The sequence below is a fragment of the Carlito syrichta genome, unplaced genomic scaffold (genome assembly GCF_000164805.1).
Source record: "Carlito syrichta isolate Samal-C Ts95f unplaced genomic scaffold, Tarsius_syrichta-2.0.1 Scaffold306750, whole genome shotgun sequence".
Classification (NCBI taxonomy): domain Eukaryota; kingdom Metazoa; phylum Chordata; class Mammalia; order Primates; family Tarsiidae; genus Carlito; species Carlito syrichta.
In genome coordinates, this window is record NW_007250846.1 from 360,666 (window position 1) to 369,070 (window position 8,405).

Genomic DNA, 8,405 nt, shown 5'->3' on the forward strand with positions numbered 1-8,405 from the left:
CCAAATAAAAACTTTCTTTAGTAATCAACACTAAAGAAAATCTAATCTAGAATCCAGATTTGACTTCAGAATTAAAGAGTGAATCACTGATTTCAGAAAATGCTTGAACTAAGGAGGCATTGAAATCAAGTTGAGGCCAAGAACACACTAAAGAGGAGATCTCAAATAGAGGAGATAGACAGTGTCCTACCACTTACAACTCCTTCCAGTCACACACTATTATCTAGGAATTTATGAACAACTCTAACCCTGGGATTTATTTCATAGAACAACTTGCTAAAGAATTTGGGGTTCCAGAGTCCAGAGTCCATATTTGGTTTTAAAATTAAAGATCTAGATTCCATGTTCAGAAAAATGAGGAGATTCTGATAAGACCTTGGAAAAAAAGACAAGGTCAGGGACTAGACATCTGAGATAAGAGAGTTCAAGGCATGGAAACTATATAAGACAGCACAGACCTTACTAGTAAGTGTTTTATTTCTATGGAGCCAGAAAAAAATGGACACAGAGACAAATTCAATGTATTTGATGTCATTAGCCCGGGCCTCAAATCTCACTCTCAATCTTTCCGGGAATATAGTCTTCTGCAAAGACTTCAGTCTGAGCCTTCTGCAGATGGTAAACAGGACTGCAGATGCAGGCAGGTGCAAGAGGTACCACATAGTCAAAAACCATGTAGTCTGACTGACACAGCCTCGATCCAGAGTTCAGCAGACCTTGAGGACAATACAAATAAACTTAATATTTTTTAGTCATCAATTATGACTGATTCAAGCAAAAATCATGTGGATGTTAAAACCTTTCAGTGAATGTCTGATAATGAACAAGGTTATACATTATCTCAAAGAATTTCCTCACAGATTATGTATTAATCACAAAAGGAAAATTGGTAATTTGGCAGGACCTTGGTTAATTCCACCTTAGCCAAGTGACTGATATTCAGTTTATTAGTAATGGCATAAACCAAGATAAGGTGCCTCCTAATATGATTCACTAAGAAGAATACAATATCTCTTTTGTAGTATTATTGCCAAAAATACATGCAAGCTGAATCTAATCACAATGAAATACAAGAACACAAAGTGAGTGAAAGTCTTTTAAACTAACAGCCCTGTACTTTTCAAAAAAATTAATTGAATAATAACAACAGGGATGGAAAAAACAGGCTGACTCAGGAAATACGTAGAAAGCACATCTCCTGTGAATTTTATTTCTACATGTGGCATATGCCACCATTTATGTGGGGATAAAAAAGTTAATATGTTCAGAGGCCTTTTTTTGTATAAAATGTCTCTCCAAAGGTGATCAAGAAATTGGTAACATTGGTTATCTTTGGGGAAGAGAGGTGAAAAACTGGGTTGGGAGATAGAACTGTTTTTCACTTCAATGTTTTCATTCTATCTTAATTTTAAGAAATAATTTCAGTGCATTATATACTTAACTTTTTTTTAAACTTAACTTTAAAAGACGGTTCTCAAACACAATATTAAATGAGAGAAACACGACACAAAAAGAATGCACACTATTATCTCAATCACACATATTACAAAAGTGAGCAAAATTCGCACAAGGTATTAGATATCAGGCTGTGAATTTGCCTCACCCTGAGATAGGAATAGTAACTGAAAAGTACACAAGACAACTTCTAGAGGGCTGGCCAATTTAGTTTCTTGGACTTATCTGGGTACCCATATGTGAATAATTGAAGAATTCAGCAAAATGTGTCCTGCTACCTATGCAGTACCCTCTATCTATGTTGAGCTCCAATTTTTTTTAATGTGTAGTTTGTTAAAGAAGAAAAAAAGACTGATTACATTGCATAGGCATGATTTGTCATATTCTTCAAAATAAAGGTGAAAATCCATTGACTCTTACTAGGTAAATTAGCTATTTTTTCACTGCAAAAAATCATCAACTTAATAAAAGGATAGTGTAAGCTGATCTTATGTTTCCAGCCTAATTTCCCACCACTTGCAAGTACAAATTTTATGTTTTAATTATACGTGAAGTCTTGTGGTTCCCTGAATATGTATGTACCTCCAAGTACCTGTACTACTATTGGGACACATCTTTTCTCAGCCAAAATGCCATTTTCTGTACTTGTCTCCTGTTTAACTTAAATTCATCTTGAACTCTCAGCTCAATAAACTTGCTTGGCAATTCCTACCCTGCTTTAACATTTCACACATTGATTATGGCACTTTCCATATTTTATCATAATACTTGTGTTACAAATCTTATCTCCTTTATCAAACTGATCATCAGGATCTGGAGTAAGAAATGTGAGTTAAAACCCCAACTTTATTTCTTAGTCATTTTCCATTAAACATAGAGTTTAAGAGTTTGCGATCTGGAATCAAACAAAATTCAAGACTGACTTTTAGCTACATTTTTACACTGCTATGTAATCTTTGGCCAGTTTCTTAAATTCTGTAATCTTCCATTTGCTCTTCATTGCAGTAAGGGGAATAAAATTATTGATGTCATAAGACTATTGTGAAGATTAAGAGAGATGGCACATTCAGAGTCACAGAAAATTAGCCATGCTATTAATGTCTCACTTTCCTCATCTGTGAAATGGCTATTGCGAGAGGAAAAACCTTTCACTTAGTTGACAATAAATTGGTTTACTGAATGAGTAAATAAATTAATAATGTATGAGAGATAACCCCCATCAAAATCGGAATTATCTTTTGTGTGCAGGATCCTTGTAGTACAGGTTTCCCACTCTTGATACATGTTCTAGGAACCCATTGGCATCAGTGTATCAGCTAGCGATGTTGTGAGAGGCTGCATTTGGCTTCAGTGAATATTTTTGTGGCAAACAGGTGATTAGATCTTTCACTATAAACATGCACCCCTCACACCACACTGAGCGTTCCGCAGTTTTTGATGAAAAACCACATAACAACCCCATGTCCCACTCTCCCTATTTGCCCAATCTCACCCGGAGTGGCTTATTTTTTCCCCAGATGAAAAAGGTCCTCAAAGACAAATGTTTTACCAATGTGAAAGAGGTGAAACAAAAAATGGCAGAAGCACTAAAAAGCATCAAAATTGACAAGTGCAAAAACTGTCTTAAGTAGTAGAAAAAGCATCTCTGGTATAGTGCATCAAATGGAGAGTACTTTGAATATGACTAAAGTTTAAACATGTAAGAACATACATAATTTTTTAATAAATAAATTTAAGGATTTTTGGGTCCCCACTTGTTTCTAGAAGGTCTGTTGGAATGTATTGATGATGGTTTGCCTTGCTCTGACAAAAGGTTATTGTGGGAAGAGCTAAAGTTATCAGGGTTGGAGTCATACATTCCTTAAACATGCATGAAATTTTCTTCATTCATATCGCTAACATTCAAGCACAGGTTACTAATGGATATTCATATGTTTTCAAATCTGAGATACTCAGTATGTTGCACCTTTTCAAATGCATGGATGTGTCAGAAGGCAAAATAGTTACTGAACAACTTTGTCATTTGGTCCCAGAATTGCGATGTTTAAAAAAATTTCCCTAGATAAAACCTACTGTTTTAGTGTATTGTGGGTTTATTTTTCCAGATAAGAAATCAAGTCACAAGGAGCAATATTTTGAGTCTCAAATGACTGCTTGAAAATAAGCTTTTGTAACCCAACCTGTTTGTATTAAGTACATATGTCTTCTACTCTCACACACACACACACACACACGAGTGGGAATTTTAAAACTTAACAGATTTTCTAAGAATGTACTCTGCAATGAATTCTTTGAAATTTTCTTTATGATTATGTCTGTATTAAATGTGAGAAAAAACCTTTTTATTAAAAAAGGATGAAAATGTTTTCTATAGAACACTTACCCATTGGCATTGAAAGCCCCAGCTGCCATTAGTTTATATTGAATGCATATTCAGATGGGCTTCCACATACTCGCAGTCTTTTTTTTTTCTTCAATGCACATTGAAACGTGTTTGAAACAGGATTAGTTTTCAGCTTAACTGAATATTGAATTTTGATAAATTCAACTGACTGGCTAATTCAAGTATATTTAAAGTGTATTATTTATAGAACTGAGTGATTTTTCTGAATCCTTTTATATTTGTTTTTTATTCCTTTTGTTCTTTAATATATATTTTGCTGCTAAATAGAAATAATTTAAATAAGGATTGAAAATGTTGATTTTAAGATATCAGACTTGAACTGAAATAAATAGCTTTCATTAATGTTTGTGTTTTGATCATCTTCTATATTATCAGTAATTATTCACAAATTAGTTGTAACCTTGCATGATCCTGACAAAACAGGCATAATTTTCTCTTATTTTAACTAGGTTCTTCAGAAAAAAAAACTTGATGAGAGAAGTAAATCCGTAAGTAAATAAATATTGCTATTCACAACTTCTTACTAGCCTGACTATTTAATATTTGTTTTCATGGTTACTGGATCTTGTCATATTTATTAAGAGAATGGGTAAAAGGGAGAATTAAGAGGAACAAAGACAGATATTATTAATTTCTAATGGAATATGGCTAATGTAGAACAGAAAAATGAGAGGCTTAAAATGAGAAAACGTGTGAGAAAGAATGAAACAAGGCAGGGGTGAATGAAGGAAGTTTTCAAAGATTTTAGGCACTGAGAGATCGAGGGATGGAAAATTAGAGACAGAGAAAGAAAGAGAGAGGGAAAGAGAGTGAGTGAGTGATAATTTGTGTTGTTTGAGGATAACTGCCATCATATCCTTGTAAAGATCATTGAATACTGTATTAATTTACTATGACTACTGTAACAAATTACTACAAATGTAGTGACTTAAATTAACACAAATTTATTATCATAATATTCTGGAAATAAAAAATCTAAAATCAGTCTCACTGAGTTACAGTCAGCATTGATTTTTGCATTCCTTTTGGAGATTCTAGGAACATATTTATTTCCTTACCTTTTGCAGTTTCTGGAGACTGCTTGTTTTTCTTGGATTCTGACTCTTTACATCTTCAAAGCCAGCAATGGCTGCTGGAGTCTCAGGTTGTCTTATTCTGCCACTGTCTTCTCTGCTTCCATTCCCTACAATTAAGGACCCTTGGAATCACATTGGGTACATCCATATAATCCAGAATAATCTCGTTATATTAAGGTCATATTTTATCAATCTTAGTTTCCCTTGGAACTTTATTTCTTCTTTGCCATGCCATGTCGTATAACATATTCCTGGGGATTAGGATATAGATACCTTTGGGGCCATTATTCTGTCTAGCACAGACATCAAACCTATTTCTTTTATTTCACACAGAACGTGGCTGCCTTGAAATGACTTCCCCAAGGTAAACAGTCTAAAATAAGTTTTGCTGCCCAAATATTCAGTCACATACCTGACTCATAAAAACATATAGAACTTTAATTGAACTTCAATTATTTTTGATGGCTCTGCTTTGCTCATAAAGGATAGTAAATACTTTTATGATCAATGATGAGTATTTATATTTCTTAAAACTTTTAATTATAAATGTCTTTGATCTCTGTGCGCTCTTTTTTTTTTTTTTTTTTTATGAGTTGGAGTCTCACTCTGTCACCCAGACTGGAGTGCAGTGGCCGCTCTGGACCTCCACAGCCTCGACCCTCTGGGCTCCGGCGATCCTTCCGCCTCAGCCTTCCAAGTAGCTGGAACTACAGGCGCGCGCTACCACGCCGGCCTAGTTTTTGATTTATTGTAGAGATGAGGTCTCGCCAAGTTGCCCAGGTGGGTCTCGAACCCGCGGGCTCAGGCAATTCACTCACCTCAGCCTCCCAAAGACGCGGGATTACAGGCTGAGCCACTGAACCCGGCTTCTGTGCACTCTTTTTGTAGGAGTTTTTTCCTAGTAGAGTTATGGTTAGAAACAAGTGATTTGCTATAACTCTCATGTACCTGTCTAGGTGTACGATAACTGTTATTTCCATATCCTTAATTGAGGACTAAACTTCTTGAAGATGGAAGTCTTCCCTTAATGATCTTAATGTACACATACTATTTTACAGCATCTGTTGTAATATTCACAGGTAAGCAGTCAAATACTCTTTAAATTCATGGATGGATGTAAGACAGGATAAAGAAGAGTGACAAAATTCTTAAATGATAAATAAATAGAATTTACTTGTTCTTTGTACAAGTCTTGCCACAAATATTTAGTATTATCTTTCAATAAACCACCAGGAATGTGGCACAAATGGATCATTTCCAAGTTTTCCCCCTAGTTTTCAAGTTCTATGATTAAAAAGGTATTAAAAAACACCTTTTCTATTTTCCAAGGTGATGTTTAAATGCCATCTAAGAAAATATGATTTTAATTTTACTGAGTAGCAAGACCATCAAAATCACATTGTCCATGAGAAACAATACTAAGTCAACCAGTGGGAGGAAGAGAATCTTTTCAGTACAAGAAACCAGAGGACAAGAAAGAACATGGAGAAGGAAGAAAAAGTTAATTTCATTATCCACACTTTTTTTTTTTCTCCATGGAAGAGTGTAACGGCTAATGGAACATATTCTTGTTCATTTGGTAAATTGTTTGAAGGTAAGGATAATGTTGTACATCCTCTCAGCTCCAGGGCTTGGCCTATACCCATTTAATTCTCAGAATTGGCACTTATGAAAACTGGGTTAACACAAGTTGCACCTGATAATGGCACTTGAGACAAGAAAAAAAAAAAAAGAGAGATCTCTACACAAGGGTGTATTAGAGTGTTGTGAGGAAGTAGCCTCTCTTAATAGATCGAAGGTTTGATTATCTTGGATAGCCCATTTTCAGTTTTGAAAACTTGTTTCCACCTCCCACTTGATATCCACTTATTCACATACATAGTAAAATGCATACACTCATGACTTATAGGCTCACATATATGTATAAACATAATGTAGAGTAAAAACAAGAGAGAAATGAAAGATCATCTCTTTGGTGGGATGAGGGGAAAATGAAGTCAAATTCTAGGCCAAAAGGGTAAACATGGAGTGGTCCCATGGACTAGATCTCTGCATCTATACCTGACCAGGTTCTCTGCATTTTCAAACACATTATTTCCTATACAGTCTGTATACATTGGCAACCACAGATTGTATCTGAAACAAATGCTGTTTTTTAGCATTTTTTTTTCTAGAATTACTATGAGATTGTTTGACTAGCAGTGTTTAATAAAGGATCCTGTTGCTGGGTCATTTTCATTATCTGGACTAAAGTGCTGAGTTAACACTTGATTTTTACAAGCAGATTGGTCCATTTGTTCTTACATTAGTTACCAAAAAAACCATTTGAGCAATGATCTTGTTATTTTAAATGACTATCTTCTTTGCTTTTGTGGAAAAATTATTTTATTTTTATTATTTCTACTTTTCCCCATACAGTGTTAATGGGAGGGACCTACTGCCCTTAATTATAAGGAAAGTGAGATGTGCCTTTTCATTGGCATTAACAGCAATTGAACCTGTCATCTGTCATAACAATGGTCTGTGTGCTCAGGACAGAGAGAGCTTAGTTTATCAGACAATGCCTCCAGGCACCTTCTAAATGTACAGGAATCAAGGGTTCACTGGGCCCTGATTTATAAAGATATTTCCTTGAAGGTTTTGAGCTGGAAGGGCTGGTTGAGACTACACTGGTGTCCTCAGACTTTCTAGCCACAGGGTCAGAATTAACAATGCCAAGACTTGCCACTCTCAGTGTGTTCCAAGTGGCATGTTTCCATGGCTGTAAATTGCTCATCATTCTCTTTTGTGTGCAAAGACCTTTGGAAATAGTAAGATTCAGTGTGTACACTGAAACTTAAGCTAAAAAATTGAGGAATATTGATAAACTGATGATAGTCCTCATAATTACCCTAACAAAATAGCCTCTCGTTTCTTCTAGTGGTGTCTTTATGAATAAAGTGTTCCAATTCTAATTTTGAAACTCCTTAAGTATACAAGTAGCATAGGCTTCAAAGTGCCATACTTGTTACCACCACTGTGCTTTCACTGATGTCTTTGTTGTGGTCTTTTCTTGTATTGCCCATCTTTGAAGGTTCAGCCCCTGTGAGAAGCCTCCTTCAGTCCATCAAATCAAAGTAAGGTACCCAAATGTCTGTGTTGCCAAATTACTCTGTGTTCCTTATTTCTACTCTGCAACTTTGTTTCATTCAGGCTTGTATCTTTTGAGCTATATGTCCCTGCCTCTAATCTTGTAGGAGCACTTTAAATTCGGGGATGGTAACTTATGGATCTAGATGTGAAAAGATTTGATTTTCTGTTTTATTCTCCAACTTTATTTCGCCTATTTTTGTTTCTTAAGAGGAAGAGGATTTTAGAACAATATTGACTATCATAATTTCTGTATAAAATAACTCTTATTAGCAGGATAAATGTTTAAAAATATTTCTTACTAGAGATTAACTAATGCCACCCAAATGAGTCAGAATGAA